We start from the raw sequence: 20,689 nt of genomic DNA, 5'->3' as shown, positions 1-20,689 counted from the left end.
AGCCCCCAAAATCTTCCTTAATATCTCAGTGGAGGGTGGGAGGCCGGAGTTTGGTGCCCTGAGGGAGGGACACACGGGGCTGTTCCCCTGACTGGGTCAGATTGATGGCTTCTCCAAGAGGGGAGGCTTTCTCTGCAAATGATATCTGGCCACTTACGTGTTAGTTACTACACGGAGTGTCCACGTGGTCCAGTGTGTAGGAAGCAGGCAGGTGAGAATGAGAGGGAGGGAGGCAGAGGCCAGACGATTGAGGCCTTGGGCTCACCCTTGACCCTTGACGCCTGCCACGTGCTGGGCACACAAACTGGTTGGATCATAAATACACATGTCAGGCCCTGGGAAACACCGAGTAGCTTGAGTGGAAGGGTGGAGATGGGGTCAAATTTGTGCCGTAAGAAGGTTTAATCTGGTGGCAGGATGGAGACACTGTCAGAGGTGAGGGCAAGCTTGGAGTTGGGAATACTGGTCAGCACGGTCCTGCGGACTCCAGGTGACAGGTGGTGGGGCCGGAGGGGAGGGTGGGGTGCGGTTTTCTCCCTGGTGGTCATGCCAGGCATGGCCCTGGGTGCAGAGAGAAAGGCCAGCAGTGCCACCAAATCTACACCATTTATTGAAAACTCCTGGGAGAAGCCAGTCTACTTTTTTTCTTTTATAGACTTTGTGAAGCCCTAAAATATACCAGTATACTCAGTAACGGTTGTTGTTGTTGTTTTTTTTTTAACATCTTTATTGGAGTATAACTGTTTTACAATAGTGTGTTAGTTTCTCCTTTACAACCAAGTGAATCAGTTATACATACACATATGTTCCCATATCTCTTCCCTCTTGTGTCACCCTCCCTCCCTCCCTCCCTATCCCAGCCCTCTAGGTGGTCACAAAGCACAGAGGTGATCTCCCTGTGCTATGCGGCAGTTTTAAATCGATTTAAATTTTTAACTTTGCAAGTTTTTCGCCATGACTGTGTCTGAGGTGGGTCTACTCCCAACCTCAGGAAAGGATTTTTGCTTCTCCGTTTGCTCTCCTGTTGCTTGTTGGATTCTTACAGGAGTTCCGTGGGAGGACAGTTTCTTCATGAATACCTTCCTTTTTATTGTTACTTCTCTGAGGTTCCTTCGCCCCTGAGGTAGTAGCATCCAGCATCCCACCCAGTCACTCCACAGTGTTCTGTCCTCTTGGGGTCAGAGCTATTTCACGCAAAACTGTTCCCTCTCATGAAGCCACAGTGGGGGCCCGAGGGCAGTGGTTTGCTGCTGTTGGATGGTCCGGCCCTGCTGGAAAAGTAGCTGCCGCTGAGCTGCACGAATACCCGTCACCTAAGACGGCTGGTGCTCTAGGTGGGCATCCCACCCCCTTCCCCGGTTCCCATTAGGGACATCCAAGCACACTGGGGGGCGGGGTCTTGTCTCCTTTCTGGGCTGGGCAGGGAATGTACTGCATTGTATTTGGGACCTTACAGCATCAGGAGACTCAGACTGGGGTCTTCTCCCGAGAATGATAACTCTTTCAGACTCCATCTAACATAAAGCTTCTGGCTTTGGTAACTCTTTCCTTCTTCCTTTCCCTCCATAGATTATGGTCCACGACATGCCCTTGTTATGGACTCTGGTGTGCAAAGGAAAATTAACTTGGCTTCTGCCCTGAAATTGCTCAGTCTGTTGGTAAAGAATGATAAATAAACAGATGACGAAAATATAGAAAAATAAGAGCTCTGGTAGAGATTTATCATTTCACTTTTAGGAGGTTTTTTTAAGAAAAAAATATCAGAGAGGCTTATAAATTTCACTTTAATTTCCTGTTGGAGTGTTTACAGATATATTTTAATGCTTCGCCAACCCTACATCAAGAAAAAAAATGTCACCTCAATCTTCGTCTGCATTTCTGTGTAAGAGTCAATTGCCTAGTTCAGGAGTCACAGACACAAGTGTCTTCCGGGGCCAGGCAGGGATGTGAAGGAGTGGAGTGCGGGGCCTGGGGGTGCAGGGGGAGGGACCAGGGCGAACTGAGGACGGAGTCTCTTCCAACGCGGGCAGCTGCTCCTGAGAGCGGGCAGATTGTCGCCAGGCGGAAAGACGCTTCCAGGGATGCCAGCTCGTATAGGTTTTCAAGAGATGCTGGGTTTTATGTGAAATCCCTGATTTTTAAGTGTTAGTAATGAACTCAAATTAAAAAACAATAATGCAATGCCAGTGCCCTTCCTCTTGGGCTGGATTGTCCAGAGTGATAGCACTTAGTGTCGTAGAAGAAGGATTGCCTCATCTCCTGTGGATGGGACGTGACAACCAGGGCAGAAATGCCTGGAGTTATCAAATAGCTCTCATCACAGATAACGCCTTTGTTTTGGAGAGACAGAAAGGGAAACTCAAATGCTTGTCATTTGCTTTCTTCTCTTTGTCATTGCAAAGCACTTTGCAGTATTTGAAGAAGAACAGCTCAACTAAACAACGCCGCTATTTTTTTTCTCTGAAGATGAAACAAATCCAGAACACACCCAGTGGAGGCTTTGACGGAGGCTGACCGTTTTCCTGGTCCCCCTGCACCCAAACCAAATGAGCCACCCCGCGCCAGGCTCTTTGCAGAAGCAAGCAGAAGGCTGAGGCTTAGGGAGCTGGCTATCCCGGGAGAGGGGCTTCCTTCTCACTGCAGGTCCACCCAACCCCCTGGTCCTTGGGCTCCGAGGACCCCTGCCTTCCTCCTACCCTGCTCTCTCTCCTCCGCGGATGCTGGAAGGAGCCCCTGGGGTCGGGGGTGGCCTTCAGAACTGTGCCCCTTCTGGGCCTACCTAGCCCATGGCCCTGGGCATCACTGAACGTCTGTCTTGCAGCTGCAGCCTAAGGCGGGGAGACATGCTTGGTCCTGGACGATTTGACGTGAAACTGGTTGGACTGGGACTTTTCCTGGAGGATAAGTAGGCTGTGAGCTCTCGGAGCAGCGGAGGCTTATGGGGATTGGGGTGTGCTGGGCCGGCCGCTCCTGACCCGGGCGCTGCTCCTGGGCCGGCTGCGTTCCCCGCGCTGTCGACGGCGCCGGCTGCCCTTTTGCTTTCCACCAGCCAACGGCTATAAATACACTCACATTTCCCACATACTGTATTTATGTTTCAGAAAATGTCTGCGTTGCATACGTAATGGAGCAGATATAATTATAATATTTCAAAACTGGCCAAATTTCGTGAAATATAAAATAACAGATGGCACCACACAATATTGGTGCGGTGCGCTTCATTTAAATCCTAACTCGAGCCTGAAAACCTTCCCAGTTGGTGCAGGGCAGTGATGACAGTGTGTGCTGGGAGGTGGGGGTGGCCTGGTCCCCTCCCCTGTCCCCTCCACGCTTTCCTTTCCAGGGAAAGCAGAGTTACAAAGATACACATTCCTAGGAATCTCAAGTTTGGTCTTGTCAATCCACCAATTTTATGCTGCCTGGGTTTCCTTGCGCCGAAGAATAGAAAGCATGATGTCTGATCTTGAGCTTGGACACCAGACAGCCCACCAGACAGGGCACCCGGGTGTCATGGCTGGTCTGGACCCCTCACAGCCGTCCATTCTTATCTAACTACCAAGAAGCTGTTGCTGAAGTTTAAAACCTTCAGACACGTGTTTTGCACCCTTGGCTGCGGGCTGTACCGGACCTTCCTGTGCTGGGCTGTGCACCCCGGAGGAGTAACAGGTGGACCTGCTTTGTTTCGGGTCCATTGCTTGTTCCCACCTTCCCCCGAAGCGGACACGATCCGAGATCTCCCTGACCCTGACCCCCCACAGGCCTGCGGGGCACTGGGGTAAGAGTAGGAAAGTTGGTTCGCTCTCAAGGGCACAGGCTTGTCTAGAAGGAAGCCTGGGTTGCCAGACACCCTCACTCAAATTTCCGCATGACTCAGATCAGGATTCCTATAAGCGTTTGTGTACAATCCACATTCTCCAAGTGGTAGCATTTAGCTGCTGCTTTTTTTTTTTTTTTTTTTTTCCATCTCAACTGCTCTTCCCATCTCACTGAAGAAACCATAAAATTTAGCAATAAGGTTTCAGACTCCCAAATTCATGAAAAAAAGAGGCCAAGGAGCCACGGATGTCTGTGGCCAGCCCTCCTGACCTGTACATGAAGCCTCGTGTCTCAGCCTTTAAGGAATCAAAGGGCGGCTGGATAAGCCCCACCTGGGCTCCCGCAGTGACTGGGACTTAGCTCTGGGCATCCGATCATTCTTTCCCTGTTCCGGTCTTTACTCAGGATGAGCTTCCAAAACCTTCTGGAGAAGTTAGAGGAACTTAAGATGCCGCCTTCCCGTTAACAGCAGGAGGAGAGTCGAAAGGTAAAGGCGTTTCGTTTTCCCTCTCTGTCTTCAGAGAACAAACGCACAGATGAGGTCCGGGTTAACTTGGAGCCGTCTTCTCCGTACACTGGGACGTGTCGGTCTGTTCTTGAGTTTTCTTCCCTAATGGGCCGTCTAGGCTGGAAACATGTGTCTATTCTGTTGTGCTGTGATAACGTGCAGGGAACACAGAAACCTCTCGATCCATGTATGTGCTGGGATGTTTCCTCCGTGGTGGAGTCGGGGGGAAGGCCAGGGCTGGGCACGGGCTGTGGAAGGAGGGGCTGCCTTCCCTGTGAAAAGAGCTGTGGGGCTGTGGCTGTACTTTATGAGGCGTCTGTATTTATCTGGGGAACCACCAAGGGACCACAACATAAAAACAATCAGCAGGTGTGCTTCTGAATCCTGCATTTACCCTTCTGAAGGGAATTATTTCCTACAGTTCCTACCCATCACAGATCCTTGGGAATCCGTAGGTCAGGAAGTTGACCTTGCACCTAGTGTGGTCACAGGTGTTACCTGAGAGAAGACCTCAACGTCTTCCTATGGCCCTAGTGGGTAGAACACATTTAATGGGTGAGGTGACAGATCTCAGCTCAACAGAAGGAAGTACATTCTGATAATCAAGGGGTCCAAGATTGAAGAAACTACCTTAGGAGTAGTGAGCTCCCCATCCATGGAGGAATCCAAGGTAAGTCCAGGTGGCCCCTGGGTTTTGATGTGGTAGAAGGAACTTAGAGCCTTGTTTCTCAGACTGTGGTCCCAGAACCAGAAGCATCCGTGCCATCTGGAAGCTTGTTAAAAACGCAGACTCTTGGGCCCCACCTAAGACCTGCGACTCAGAATTAGCATCTCGGCACGATTTCCCCCAGTAATTTTTACGTGCGGCAGAGTGTGAGAAGCACCGTTGTATGGATTCCTTCTCAAGTTCGGATCTGCTTCTAAGTGAACTAGGCGAGATGCACGTGTTTACCACAAACGTAGACTTGCTTCACACTCAGCACCCACTCGACCAGAGAGACCATGTGTCAGGAGGATCTGGAGAGACTCCCAAAGACGCCTTCACTCAGAAGCGTTTCTAAAACAGTGGCATTAGAGCGTTTCTTCCTCTTCTCCTGCCCTCCACTCCATCCTGACCTGCCATGTGTGCTGAGATGCACACAAGTTATCCCTTTCAGGCCGAACATCGAAGGACCCCATGAAAACGATAATGTCTTAATGAGATGGGGTGATGCTTTAAGCCATTATTGCCTGTTAAGCTATTAATGTTAATTAGTGCATCAATTTACTATCAGAGAGCAGGGCTTATCATCTTTGTATCCCTACCACTTAGCACGTTTCCTGACAAATATTAATCTGTAATTTATTTTCTGTGACAGCTCTTAACAAAAAAAAAAAAAAAAAAAAAAAAAAAAAGGATTTGGGGTGCATTACCTGGACTGATAAATCCTCATTGAAAGGGAATAGCTCAGACTCTGGGGGAATAAATTCTGTCTGCTGGTTGGAAGGATTCTTCCCCAGTGGAATTCCTGAGGATAACGGGTCCCAGGAGATGTGGACAGATGTGGGCGTACCCGAGAGAAGCACACACACACACTGGAAGCTCAGTGATCCACACGGAGAAGGCATCCCGGGTCATCCCTGCCTCTTGCCTTCCTCCCATGGGCTCTAGAACTTGGATTACGTGTCAATGCTTGCAAGTTCACGTGTGATGTAATGAAGTAGCTCAGATCATGGGCTCTGGAGCCAGAATATCTGTGTTCAAGTCCTGGCTGTGTAGCTTATTAGTTGAGTAATAGCCTTGGGCAAGTTACTCAACCTCTTTAATCCTCTGTGTCTAAATCTGTAAAATAAGGAAAAGAGCAGGACCAACCCAGAGCGTCTTTGTGAGGATGAAATGGTATAACACCTGCGCTTTGCAGGGTGCCCAGCACAGAGTAAGTGGTGAGTGAAAACTAAATGCTCTGGTCACTGGCATTGTTTTCGATGGCATGTTTCCCAAGCCATACAGACTTAGATTTGAATATACTCATACACTGAGTAGCCTCAGAATGTCGCAAGCCATGTTATTTCTTAGTACCACTTATCGGCCCTTTCCTCTGACCGGCCCGTGTGCTCCTGGCTGCAGATGTCATTGTTCTTTTGTAAGTGCACACAGTTTCTTGGACACCCTTCATTCGCATGAGGCTGTGGAAGACCCGCATTCCCTGATGGGGAAGGGGCAGGGCTGGAGGTGTTTCATTTTGATATTCGTTGTCATGTGGTTGTTAAATAGGCTCTCCAGGAACTCTTCGGGCATGAGAACAAAATGCTAAAGATGGAACCAAGTGGCATAAGTTATGACCAAGTTTCCTGCACCTTTAGCTGGGTGGGGTCCTGGAAAGGAGGTGGACACCTTTCCCTTAAAAAGAGATCTTTTTGTGAGGAAGGCTAACTTGTTTCGCAAGGAGGCACGAGTGTCTAATAATCATTTGACCTTTCCATACCCTTGTGCTCAACTGCTTCAAAGCAGAGGGTTCTACCTCCCAGCTCTTTCGAAGAAATGGAGAGCGCTGGGTACAAGTAATTAGGGTCCAGTGCCTCACGCCAGGTGCCCTGAGGGCATTTACCAGTTTTCCCACTAATTTCCTTCTTTTGTTCCAGGATCCCATCCAGGACACCATATTGCACTTAGTCATCACGCCTCTTTAGTCTCTTTTGGTTCGTGTCCAACACAGAAATCCAATTTTGTCAACAGATATCACCACAGGCGTGGCGCGGGATGCTGCCCGCTTCTGGATTACTTTACAGTCACTTATTGAGTTCCTACCACGTGAGACAAGTGAGAATGATTGAATCCCTGCCCTAGAGAAGTTTACCAGCTGGGGGTGGTTACATACAGACAGGTAAAGAAATGATGTCTGTACCTTGTGATATGTGCCCTGACGGGAAGGACACCAGGTGCTGTAACATCCCTGGCAGAGGGATGACTCTCGATCCTTGCCCGGAAAAGACAATATGGCCCAATTCGTATTTCGGGGGACGGACCTCACGGTCAAATGAATCCATTGAGTTGGGCTGTTCCTTTTTATAAGTGATATGTTTCAACCCGGTCTTGAGAGGAAAAAAAAAGAGCCTGTGAGCATTGTTCCTATGAAGCAGTGATTAAACAGAGAGCGTGGGGTGGGGGGAGTTACATACACACAGCCGAGCTCCTCCAAGCCAGCTGTGAAGTGCAGATTTGGGGTTTCCTGGCACAGAGACCTAGATGGGAGATTCATTTCCACTGTATCTTGCTCTGCCTTTTGAGAGCTACATTTCTTGCAAAGTTGCCTTTATATGCTTTCTCTTTTTCCTTGCCTTCCACTCACGCCCTGACCCACAGTAGCCTGGCTTCTATCCCTTTGTTTTACAAAAGAATTTTCACCAAGGCAATTAACAACCGTCCTGAAAACCATCTAATAGAAAAATGTTGCCGACCGTGTGCCCTGTTTCCTGGTGCCCCTTCCGCACTGCTGGCCACGCCTTCTGCAGAGTCCTTCACCTCTTGCATTGATGACCTGCTTCTATCTTCATCCGCCTCCCCTTGTCCCGGGCTAGTCCTTCTTTAGCCAGGACGTTAGCAAGCGTTTTTTTCAGACTCAGTTCCAGCTCCTCTTATCTCTGTCTGTTTTCCTGAGATTATCTCATAGACATCAGCAATCACTTCAATTCCTGTTGGGATTAACAGGTACAGTTGATCATTTCTCTCTTCCACCAAGGCCTGAACCAACTGAGAAATACAACGTCAAGCAGGCATCAAACTCTCCATTTTATTGCGGGTGAAGCTGAGTTGCAGGCTGAAGTCTTGAGTCAAGTCCAAAATGAGCTCCTCACTTTTTACCCGTCTGTCTCCCAGTCGGTTTTGTTCACTCAGCCACAGGCAGAGTAATTTGTCAACTGGAGCTGTAGGCCTCCCCTTGCAGAGACAGGACCTGCCGGGGGGCTAGGCATGTAGAGGCGGAAGGAACAGAAAGGAAAACACACACAAACCACAGGTAGTCCTTTTAAGGCAAAAAAGGGAAAGAGAGAAATGGAGAGAGGGAGGGAAGACGAATGCATATAAGCAGAGGCCAGAAATACATTAACCCTGCCCAGTAAAGAAACAAGGACACAGACGTGCCACACCTTTGTCTTCTCCCTAGTCAGATAAATCAATCTTTGTTTTTTTTGAAAGATTTATTTTTTATCTATTTCATTTATTTTTGGTGGCGTCGGGTCTTAGTTGTGGCACGCAGGATCTTTGTTGAGGCATGTGCGATCTTCATCGTGGGGTGCAGGTTTCTCTCTAGTCGTGGCACACAGGTTCCAGACTGCATGGGCTCTGTAGTTTGTGGCACGCGGGCTCTAGTTGAGGCGCGCGAGCTCAGTAATTGTGGCGCGTGAGCTCGGTTGCCCTGCGGCATGTGGGATCCTAGTTCCCCGACCAGGGGTCGAACCCGCGTCCCCTGCATTGGAAGGCGGATTCTTTACCATTGGACCACCAGGGAAGTCCCCAGATGGGTCAGTTGTATCCCTACGTGGGTGAAAAACAAACAGCGAGAAGTGAAGCAAAGACGGCAGCTTCTTCTCCGATACTTTTCCTGGGGAGGCAGAAGTTTCCATTCCGTGAGCCTGAAGGAACAGATACCACGAATCACCACCTGCACTGGGACATCCTTAGTCAAAAGCTCTGCTCTGAGCTGCAAGTTTGTATATTTAAATTCTGAAGCGATGTCCCCTCTTGGACGTCTCACATGTAACTGCAGCACAGTTTGCCCCAAATAATCACCCTAGTGACCAAGTATTGAGCTCTTACAGGTGCCGGGCCCTGTGCTAACAGCTGTATGTAGATTTTCTCATTTGAGCTTCAGGTCCACTGTACGAGGTGGGTGGGGCTGCTTCAGGCAGTTGAGCAGAGAGTTCTGATCCCACTGCCCGTGAGCAGTGGATGTGGGGTTAGAACCCAGCTAGTCCGGCTCTGGAACTACCTACCAGCTGGGCCATTGTTCCGCTTTCTCAGCTGAACCCATACCTGCTCTCTTAATCCTCGCTGCTCCCCTACACCGGCCCTGAATCCGGTGAATCCTGCCTCAGTCATTGCCATGCTGTCCATCGAGAAACACAACTGGGAGCCTAGGCGTCAGTTGTGAGAACTCCCCTGGCTTGTCCCCGTCTCCACCGAGTCCCGTGGGTCCCATCTGCTAAAAACCTCCACTGTCACCCTGGGGGCGTCCACATCCATCACCATCGTCTAGGACTGTAGACAGAGCTCCTCTCGTGCCCGCCTGGACCCCCTCTCCTTTTTTCTTTTTTTAAAAGAATTACTTACCATTTATTTAATTTATTTTGGGCTGCATCAGGTCTTAGTTGCGGCACGCGGGGTCTTTCGTTGCGGCGCATGGGCTTCTCTCTAGTGGCGGCATCCATGTTTTCTTTGTCTAGTTGTGACGTGCGGGCTCCAGGGCGTGTGGGCTCTGTAGTTTGTGGCACATGAGCTCTCTAGTTGAGACACGCGGGCTCTCTAGTTGTGGCGCGCGGGCTTAGTTGCCCTGCGACACGCAGGATCCTGGTTCCCTGACCAGGGATAGAACCCACATCCCCTGCGTTGCAGGACGGACTCTTTACCACTGGACCACCAGGGAAGTCCCTGAGCCCCTACTTCTAACTGGCCATGCCCATGCTTGGTGTCTTCCAACCCACTCTGAGTGCCGCGTGCAGAGTGGTCCTGCATGTCCCCCCGCCAATCTAGAAACCTCCCGTGGCCCCCACCGCTCTGGGGGTGAAGACAGGGCGGCTCTGCAGAGGCTCTAGGTCTCCACCTGATCTGGCCCCTCTCATCCCCCAGCTCCTCTGTTCCACAGGCCCACTCACTCTGTGCTCTGGCCACCTGGGCTGTCTTCCAGTTCATTAAGGATATGTGGTCATTTCCCACAGCTGCTGTTTGCTCTCCCTGGGACCCCCTGCCCTAACTTGAAGGCCTTCTCATCCTTCAGGGCTCAGATGAAACGTCTGCTCCCCAGGGAAGCCCTCCCCGGGCTGTCGAGCCCGTCACACTCCCATCCCTCCTCTCGATACAGTGCTCCTCGTTCAAGGCAACCAGCGCTATTAATAATCAACATCTCTGGCTGTGATCATTTGACAGAAGTCTTTGCCTGCCTCCAGGTTTTAGACTCAGGAGGCCCGAGGCTCTGCTTTCCATTGCGTGTCACGTGCCCAGTATTGGGTGCAGCATGAGGGAGTTGGTCCATAAACGCCGACGGGAGCCGCTCACTTTGCTGTCAGAGTCGGAGTGCCAGCATCACGAGCCCCTGACGCCCTGAGATCGTGGCCAGGATGTCACGGCCGGGAGACCAGGGCCAGCGGGCCTTCCCGCATGTCTGGACCCCATGCTGCCCATCGTGTCCCACTCTGTGCCCCTCAGCGCGGACCCTGGAGCTGGCGGTTCCCAGCAAAGGCTGCACTAGCTGAGTTCTACCTGAAAAAGCTGACATGCTGGGGGTGGAAAGCAGCCTTTCGAGGACCTTGGAACCGTCTAGGGTGGAGCTGTGACAGCGGGTGGTTCCTAAAGGGACACGAGGAAGCAGTCTGTGAGTGAGCATCTGGTGGCCCTGGGGAGTCCCGCGTAGCTGCTGGGGGACTTGGGAACACTGTGCACAGGCCACTTTGTGCATTTAGCGGCAACAGCGGATTCCCTGACCCCTGATTTGGTGTTTTCCCACATATTAATGAAGTGATTTTCTCCAGCCACACATTTCAGATAAGAACACATGCATTTAAGGAGGCTCTAGACATATTAACGTCAGGCAACGAGAGACACATCCTGGAAGGAGGTCACTGAAATCTGTGGGCTTAATCATTCTCCGTGCTCCAGGGTTGCCGAGGCCACAGGCCTGATTTCCCTGGCGAATTCAAAACCTTTGTCGGTGGAAGTGCCGAGGCGCCCGCCTAGTTTACGTGGAAGATGACGAAGGAGGCGCTAGCCAGGGAGACGCTGTGCCAGGTGCCCCAGCAAAGTCCACGCGGCCTTCTCCTCAGCCCTGGCCTCTCACTTAGCAGCTCCATGTCCCAGCCACGGCAAAGATTTGGGGGAGAATCGTTCATTCTGGGGAACACTCGGCATGTCCCTCAGCAGAAAAATAGCAAGAGCGCTTAGTTCACGATATGCCCTCCCGGGGACACAGCACGGCCCTCTGAGCGGGGGCATCTACAGGCGAGCATCGTGACGTGTGGGGCCTTGGTTCAGCTGGACTTCCGGGGCCTCAGAGGCTCTTATGTCCTTCAAGGAGACGCTGAAAGCAGAACTGAGTGTGTCAAACACAGGTACCTAGCGAAGGTACCTAGCGAAGCTTGAAGAATCTAATTTTGCAGGAGGACATCTCCTAAGTGCTGCAGTTCTGCTGTAAAGTTAGTCAGCCTTCTGCTGAGGAGGGAAATCAGAGTCATTTCAGTCTCAGGCGATCCACAGTTTCCAGGCCAAACAGACAGAGCTTGAGTTTGTTTTTCCCTGTCATTACTGCTCGGTCCGGTGTTTCCATTTTAAAAGGCGTGCGTGTGGACTGAACCAAAGCCGGGATTATTTAAAACACTGTGCCTGCTGATTCATTTAAATGGCCCCAACATCTCTGGCTAATAGTAAGTGCATTCTTAGATTTGGCCGGGCCTAGAGAATCTAATATCCGCTGCAGCAACAATAGCCCCGGGCATTTGTAAGACTGGTTATCGTTTTCTGACGGTTTTCCCACACGTGGCTCATCTGCTCTCTCGCTTCCCTGGGCCTGCAGAGCAGGATGGCAGGGCCATGGCCCCTTCTGCAGGGACTCAGTCTTCTGTTTGGACCCAGCTTCCTGTTGTGTGCAACAGTGCCAATTAAACGCTCAGCAAACGTCACTTGAAAATAAGCTAACAGGGCCCACAGTGAGACACCGACTTAATTTTCCACGTAGAAAGACACATTTTGGGTTGAAATATTGCCCCACGGAGGATGAGCTCCCAGCCCCCGGCAGAGCCAGCCCATGTCTCTGTGCAGTCATGGACGGGTGCCCGGCGCTGGGTGTGGTCCCTTAGAGAACAGGCCTTCCCCGTGGTGCCTGCCTGTGGCCTCCCGGAAGGGATGAACGCGGGATTAAGTGTCTCATGGCCAGAAATGTCAGAAGCTAGCCTGTCACCTAGGCGTATGGCTCCTAGCTGTGTGCTCTTTCATTACTTGGGCTTTATTTTAAAGTGGTGACGAGCAGAAGCGTTGCCACGTGGTCTCCAGGCCGGCCTTTGCTAACGAGGCCTCTGGCCTCTTCTGAGCGCCTGTCCTGCAGGAACAGTTCCTTGGGCCTTGAGCCTCACACAAAGGGTCAGTGTCAGCCCCGCCTGAGCCCATCGGTGGAGGAGGGGTGGTGACTGAGATGCAGCCTCTGTGCCGGACCCTCCAGCACCAGCACGTGGGCTCCGGGCTGGGCGGGGCCGGAGCAGCAGCTGGCCCCGCGTGATGCAGAGGCGGGTGGAGCTGGGGGGTGGAAAGAGGCCCAGTTAGAATTCTCCGCCATTGCCTGAACATGGCCCCCTGGTAGCCATGAAGTCAGGCAATGTGTGACTCTGTGTTTCTCTTTTCTTCCCCCCCCTTCTCTTTTTCTTCCTCCAAATGCAAATCAATAGACGAGTATTCACAGCCCCAAAAGATGTCAAGGAGAGAAGAGTAGCCTTTTTATCCGGCGAGGAGCGCAGGGGCGGGGGAGGACAGGAAATGGGATAGGGAGAGCAGGGGGGCAGGGAGGGGGGGCACATCTGGCGAGAAGACGATGGACGTTTGGCCGCGGGCGTCCTCCCGTCTTCCTGTACTCCACTTCCGAAAGGGGCGATAGCTTTTCTCCCTTACCGCCTAGGACATTTCCACTCTTGCTCAAAAGCTGTTCTGGAAGAAAACCACAATTGCTACTTAGGTGAAAATCAGATGCCATTTTCTTTAATAATTGGCTAACATTTGATTAGTCATTTCTAAGTAGAAGGCTTTATGATGATGTGAGATTGGGCAAGATATGGTCTTGAGCAAATCTAGCCAGTTTCTGGGCTGTATATGAACTAGGGTGATGCTTATCCGATTGGAAACAACAAGAAGAACAGTAGTAACCGTTGCACTGGACGTTCATTGTTGGATTGGCCGACGGGAGAGGCTCCCTGTTAGGAGATGTGCCTTCTTGTCCTGGTGTCTCCCTTGACTTTTGGTCTCTTGGGACACACTGATTCTGTAAACAGCCCGATGCACCAGGTGTCGGAGAGTGGTGTGTGACCTTCCCTGCCTGCAGGCACTAAGCGCAGTCCATCACAGAGGGCCAGCCTCCCTCTTGGCCTCCAGTGTCTTCCAAACCCCACAGAGATGGTAGCCGAGCGTAAACAAGGTATAAACCCCAAATACAAAAAAAAAAAAATTGGAAGAGGAAATAAAAGTGGGTGTGAACTTTTCTTTGAGAAAGAATAAAACGAATGGCAGGTGATTCCGTGGAGTAAAGAAGGCTGAGGTGTGAGGATCTGCGGAGGGAAGCGGTAGCTAGAACCCTGCGGTGTGCCACCCACGGAACCAGGAGGCCCAGGAAGGACAGCCGTGGTTTCTGTGGGCGGCAGAAATGGGGAGGCGCCAAAGACACAGCGTGGGTCAAAGTCTGTGTCAGACGCTCCCACTCCAGAATTCTCTGCTTCCCCACTTCTGCCTGAGTGGGAAGTCTGTTTTTTGAAGGAACTGAAGAAGAAAGCTCCGGGCTCAGCCCCAAAAGAGAGCTGAGGGTCCCCCTGCAAGCAGAGAGGCGGAGGGTCCCCACCCTGAGTGGAGAAGCCCCCCGGCCTTCCTCAGGACGCGGGAAGCCAGGACTTTAACCCCTGGCAGGAGAATGGGGAACGCCTCCAGCTCGAGGCAAAAAGAGACACGTGACTAACATGGGGGGGGGGATGGTCCCAAGGCCAGTGGCCAGTTCCGGCCTCTTCATCTTTAAAGGGTCCACAGGTAGATAAACTCCATTGATATACACAGAGATTCCAGTCAGGCTTTTATTATTTTGCTCCCAAATATGCAAGGAAGGCCAAAGATCACCAGACAGTTGAGGAGGCTTCCCTGCAGGAAAGGCAAAGATGAAAACAAATGAGCAGAATAAAAGGGCTCGGAGGGAATGGAGCCTGAGCTGCTGCCCAGGGGAACTTCGGAAGCTATGACTGACATCCTCGGGGAGGTACGGGAAGATACGGTACACAGGGAACAAGGTCAGGCGCTATAAAAAATCAGACCCCAAGAAGACAGAGGGAAACTAATAATTTGTAACAGAATTTTTTAAAAAAGCAGTAAGAGAACTGGAAGTTAAAACCAAGGACATCTTGATAAATGAAAAGAGAAAATATAAGAAAATTAGGGAACTAATCCAGAAGATTAACATCCATTTAATAAGAATTCCACAAAGAATGAATAATATAGAGGAGAGAAAAATTTCAAAGACACAATACCAAAAAATTTTTAAAATCCCAGAATTGGAGAACATGAATTTTCTGTATTGAAAGAGTATATTGAGTGCCTGACACAATGAAAGAAGAGAGACCCACCTTAGGAAACATCTTTGTGAAATTTCGGGCAGCCATGGGTAAAGAGAACACCCTCAGTGTTTACTGAGAGAAAATAGAGCCATTTCACATACAAAAAAATACAAATTGACATTCATCAGACTTTTCAGCAATTATGCTTAAGCTTAGAAGAGAACTGAGAAATGGCTTTTCAGCATTTGGAGACAATATTGGTTTTAAACCTAGAATTCTATTTGCAGCTGAATTAACTATATATATAAAGTTGAGTGAGATTAGAATAAAGCCATTTTCAAATAAACAAGGTCCCTGCCCGAATGACCACCTATGTATGCTTTCCCAGCAGACTGTTAAGAGATTTGTTATATTCAAACAAGGAGGAACACCAAGTAGAAGAAAACCTAGACCCAGACAACAGGAGAGAGACACGGGGTTCTGTAAGCTCTTAGGACCAGGGAACAGAAGGTCCAGAAGGAATGCCTTTAAAACATGGTGCCTATAAATTACTAGACGAATTTTAGAATTCTACAGGGAGTTTGGGGAGATTTAACAATAGGTCCATAGAAGACTGAACAAATGAAACAAAAAGGGAAATATTTCTGGGGAAAGCAAAAAGTTGTACTAGAAAGACAAATAATCAGAACAATATCAATGCTAAAAATTGATATAGTTGAAAATCATGACATTTATACTGGGTTGGTGGAGGGAGAAGCAGGGTAGGGGGTGGTGATCAGGGCTGAACCTTCACCTTCTCTAGTAGGAAGTCGCTGGATAATTGGTAAAATTGTTAAATCAAGAAATAGCAGGATAAGCACATTTTTAAAAAGAAATAAGGAAGCAAATAGCAGACAAAACAGCTAAAAGAGATGAAAGTGGTTGCTTCTAAGGAATGGCATTTGGAATGCAGTTTTCAATCATGAGCTTTTAGTCCTGGTAACTTGAAAAAACACGTATGTCGTGTTATTATTATTTTTGGTATTGGAATGCAGTTGATTTACAATGTTGTGTTAGTTTCAAGTGTATATAGCACAGTGCTTTGGTTATACATACGTGTATATATATGTATATACTTAAAAAAATTCTTTTCCGTCATAATTTATGACAAGATATTGAATATAGTTCCCTATGCTATACAGTAAATCCTTGTTTATCGTCATGTATTATTTTGATTAAAGTTTTTTAAATAAAAATAATGTGCGATGCTGGCAGCTGCATAGTAAATCTTTTTTTAAGCATAGGATTTTTAAAAAATTTAAATAATTAATTAATTTTATTTTTGGCTGTGTTGGGTCTTCGTTGCTGCACACGGGCTTTCTCTAGTTGCAGTGAGCTGTGGCTGCTCTTTGTTGCGGTGCGCGGGCTTCTCATTGTGGTGGCTTCTTTTGTCGCAGAGCACGGGCTCTGGGTGCGCGGGCTTCAGTAGTTGTGGCACACGGGCTTAGTTGCTCCACGGCATGTGGGATCCTCCCGGACCAGGGCTCGAACCCATGTCCCCTGCATTGGCAGGCGGATTCTTAACCACTGCACCACCAGGGAAGCCCGTAACTCTTTATAAAGGCTTCATGTGAGTACATCAGAGGACAGAAGGGCTTCAGGCTTTGGAGTCAGCTCTGGGTGCGAGTCTCACTTCTGCCTATTCCCTGGGGCCCAGGGACGCCCTTGCTGAGGTGTCTGAGACCTGTGAGGAGCTCTATTCGTGGGAGCCATTCATACTATCAGCCACCAAGCAGGGAACTGACACACCGTGGGTGTTTCAAAAGCGGTATTTATTGTTAAAACTGTCATGGGCATGACCGAGCTATTCTGTGGACATATTAGAAGTTTGGGGACGCATAGGAGTAGATGAAGAGTGAGACCAGAGGTGAGACACCCGCCGTGAGTGGGTCCCTGGGCCTCAGAAGCAGGGTTACTCTTCTGGCCATGAACCCGTCACTTCATAAACTCTTGCTCCTTTGAGCTAAATGGCACCTTGTGGTTTGAAGGAGTTCATGTGCCTTCTAGAGTCTTCAACTTGCTCTCAGGGATCAGAGCCCAGGAGGCTCCAGTTCAATCTGGAATATTTAGAGCTAACGTGGCGGAGTCAGATTTTAATCTGTAGTATTTTATCTTCCTTCCTTTTTTATTTTTTTACGGGAAGAAAACCCAGTGTTACAATATCTAAAACTCCATCCTTCCTGTCCCTTCGTTGGGCTCCAAGTGCACTGATCCGTCATCTTCTGGCTGTTTACCCGCTGATTTCAGCATAAAGTTGGTAAACAGAAATTGCTTGAAGAGCCTTCGGTGTCCCGCAGGTCGCTTCCCTGCCTTAGGGCTTCGGCTTAGGCCGTGCTTTCTGTGCAGAGCAGTCTGGGGTCCCTGCTCCTGGCCAGTCCCACCCCAGGCCAGCCTAGAGATCACCCCTCAGGCAGCCTCCCTACCACCTCCACCTGCCCCCTTCAGGTGTGCTACTGTCTTTGTTTTGTGCTTTCCCGTCGGCCTACATCACTTATCACACATGTAATCAGTGACATGATGAGTTTCAGGGTGGGTGGGTGAGTTTCAGGCTTCTAGCTTGCTCTGTATTACTTCTCCATTATGTCACACACAGTAGGTATGTACCTGGCTCATAGTAGGTACACGATGAATGCTTATTCTACGGATCAATGAATGAATATACGAAGTACCAAAAGGCAGTCTCTTCACCCACGTGGTCTTTTGTATAAATATTTTTAAAATGTAGATCAGAGGGAGTCCTTGGATTCCTTACCCAGCGTCCTAATGCCAGTAGGGAAAGAGGCAGGCTGGGGACCCAGGACTGTCTCTGGGGCGAGGACGACCCTGACCCGGCTTTCCCTGTTGCCCATCCAGCTCTAAGGAGCCGTCACTCTGTCTGAAGAGGGTGGCCTGGCAACTCTCCCTGGTCCAGAGGAAAGACACGTAGGTATGCAGGAGTGAAAGTGTGACAGCCAGCCTCGCCACACAATTGCCTGGTTTCGGTTGGGTTGTTCCCCTACCTTACTGCTATTTAAATACAGTTTTCATGATTTTGTTTGCTTTAGAGGGAGTGAAAAAAAGATTCATAGAAGGTATAAAATTGCATGTTATTTACCTCAGAGAAGAGAACAGTCCCCCTAGTAAATATGCACTGAAGCATTTTTATTTGTATTTGTATTTTTTAAGGTGTTTAAACAGACCTAGTAGACCGTAATATCTCTTCAGAGTTGGTGCCATCTATTGATTAAATATGTATTTATACATTTCTCCTTCTACTTTTTCTTTAAATAAGAGACATATTTTAATCGTTTAATAGACCTAGAAGAATTGATCAGTAAAAAATACATATTTATGTTTTCCTTAAGAAAGATTTTATTAGGCATACAAATTTTAAAAACTAAAATATTTCTTGTTATATGTTGATGTTTGTTAAACGTGAATTTAATTAAAAGTGCAGGGTGTGCGTGTGTGTGTGTGTGTGGGGGGGATAGTTTGGTTGAAGAAATGGGATTTTTTTTTTTAAAGAATCAATTTTACTTACATATTTATTTTTGGCTGCATTGGCTATTCATTACTGCATGTGGGCTTTAGCTGCGTCGAGTGGGGGCTACTCTTCATCGCGGTGCGCGGGCTTCTTATGGTGGTGGCTTCTGTTGCGGAGCACGGGCTGTAGGTGCACGGGCTTCAGTAGTTGTGGCATGCAGGCTCAGCAGTTGTGGCTCACGGGCTCCAGAGCACAGGCTCAGCAGTTGTGGCACACGGGCTTTGTTGCTCCGCAGCACGTGGGATCTTCCTGGACCAGGGTTCGAACCTGTGTCCCCTGCATTGTCAGGTGGATTCCCAACCACTGAGCCACCAGGGAAGTCCCCAAATGGGATGTTTTTAAAACACAAATATAATTGATGGGAAATAGAGAAAGAACATAAACTTTGGAGTAAGAAAGACCTGGGTTCTCTGCCACTTTGTAGCCTTGGAGAAGGCACTTGGTTTTCTCTGCCCTGGTGTGCGTCTGCACCTGTGGAGGGAGGAGAGCAGTGAAGGATGGGTTGGAATCAGAGAAAATATGCACGGAGCGCCCAGCATTGTGTCGGGTCCAAGAGGCTGAGAAAGGTTGATTCCCGTCCCCCATCAGCTCACCGAGGGGTTGCGTGTGTGTCCTTCCCGAGAAGAGCCAGAGGCTGTGCCATTGGAGCCTATTGGGACACAGCACACCCTTGGGGCTCAGGGAAGCGTGTTGAGTGCATGCTTGGGTGCAGGAGCCATGGATGCTCCCCCCGAGGTACAGCCCTGGTGGGGATGGCAGGCCTGGGCTCAAACGGGGCCTCCGTGCGCACACCCTCTGCAGCGCTGGGGGGTCATTTAAAGTCTTTGAGTACCACGTGGCTAGTAGTACCTACTACACTGGCTGGTTGAGAAGATAAATACGGGATCTGTAGGCCAAAGACAGAGGACCTGGCTCGTGGATAAAAGTGACAGTGCTTGACATTAATCATTTCTTTTTAGGGAGGCATTCACTTTGAAAAATAGGAAAACCTGGGTTTGAATTTTGGCTGTTACTAGCTAGCTGTGTGACCTTGGATAAATCACCTAACTGCTCTGAATCTCAGTTTCCTTATCTCACAAAAAAGGTGTAATTATACCTTCTTGGGAGACAAGGCTAGGAATAAAATATGATGATATTTGAGAAAACCGTGGTCCCCAGAGGGTGCAGAAATGATGTCTGTTATTTGTATGAAGCTATCAGTCACCAAGCCCTACTAATTCTGCCCTTTTCCCCTGGCCCCTGCTTTTCCTCTTCCACTACTACGACCTTGTCCCAGGTCCGTCAAATCTGGGATGACCCACCAACAAGTACTCCTGCCTCATCCCATGCCGTGCACTCTACACACATTAAAATCAGTAAATTATTTCTCGTTTGTTTGTAGCACTCCCTGCTTAAAATGAAATTATTTTTTTCCAGCAGCAATAGGGAATTTCTAAATATTGTTGGTTTAGAATTCAAGGCCTTTTCCACTCTGCCTTCCACCTACTCCCCCAGGTCCTCTCCCCATTTTTCCCCAAACGGTTTTGGCCTGTGTGTTGTTTCCCCTCCCTGGGGCACCCATCTCATTTCAATGGCCCACCTGATCCTGCATCCACCTCAAGCTAGTTCTGTCCTGCAGATTTAGCCACCAGTGACTGATGAATAGGATTCTGGCTTTGTTCAAGAACTCACACGTGAATTTGCTTGTGAATGACATGTTTGCAACTACTGGCTCTGTAGAATCTGACTTTAATACTTAGTATGTATATGTCCTAGTATCTTTTATGTAGAGTCAAAAATATGTTAATTTTTCTATGGTCTGTGCAAATATATTGTATACCCTTTTCAGACAAGAGCCAAGTACGTTCTTTATATTCCCAGCCTTTAAAAAAGGACTTTAAGGGCTTCCCTGGTGGCGCAGTGGTTGGGAGTCCGCCTGCCGATGCAGGGGACGCGGGTTCGTGCCCCGGTCCGGGAGGATCCCACGTGCCGCGGAGCGGCTGGGCCCGTGAGCCATGGCCGCTGAGCCTGCGCGTCCGGAGCCTGTGCTCCGCAACGGGAGAGGCCACAACAGTGAGAGGCCCGCGTACCAAAAAGGACTTTAAGTACTTTGTAAGTGCCAGGTGATGATACTATCACCATAGGATAGAAAACCTTTCAGACTTGTTAATAAGGAGGGAAGTAATTGATTGTTTTACTTCTTTAAAAGGAAATAGTCTTAATTTTATAGAAATGGAGGCACTGAGACCAAAATAACTCCCTGGCAATTGGTGGTAGGCATAGCTGCTTAATGGCAACTGTGAGGTTTTGGGTTTAGGACAGCTCTGGGTTTGAATGCTGAC

At 49.2% G+C, this 20,689-nt stretch overlaps 1 protein-coding gene across 2 annotated transcripts in view; it reads left to right on the top strand.

Annotated features, from left to right (window-relative positions):
• The first annotated feature begins 3,965 nt into the window (after positions 1-3,965).
• The window catches only part of OPCML (opioid binding protein/cell adhesion molecule like), a 1,097,554-nt gene continuing 1,080,830 nt past the window's right edge, over positions 3,966-20,689 (top strand). For both annotated transcript variants that reach the window (XM_059067772.2, XM_067039351.1), the window contains exon 1: positions 3,966-4,303. The gene's annotated coding sequence lies outside the window, so the exon portion shown is untranslated. The remainder of the gene's footprint in view (positions 4,304-20,689) is intronic.

This window comes from Kogia breviceps, chromosome 7 (genome assembly GCF_026419965.1).
Source record: "Kogia breviceps isolate mKogBre1 chromosome 7, mKogBre1 haplotype 1, whole genome shotgun sequence".
Classification (NCBI taxonomy): domain Eukaryota; kingdom Metazoa; phylum Chordata; class Mammalia; order Artiodactyla; family Physeteridae; genus Kogia; species Kogia breviceps.
Note: the sequence above shows the minus strand (reverse complement) of the source record. Positions and strands in the feature narration are given on the sequence as shown.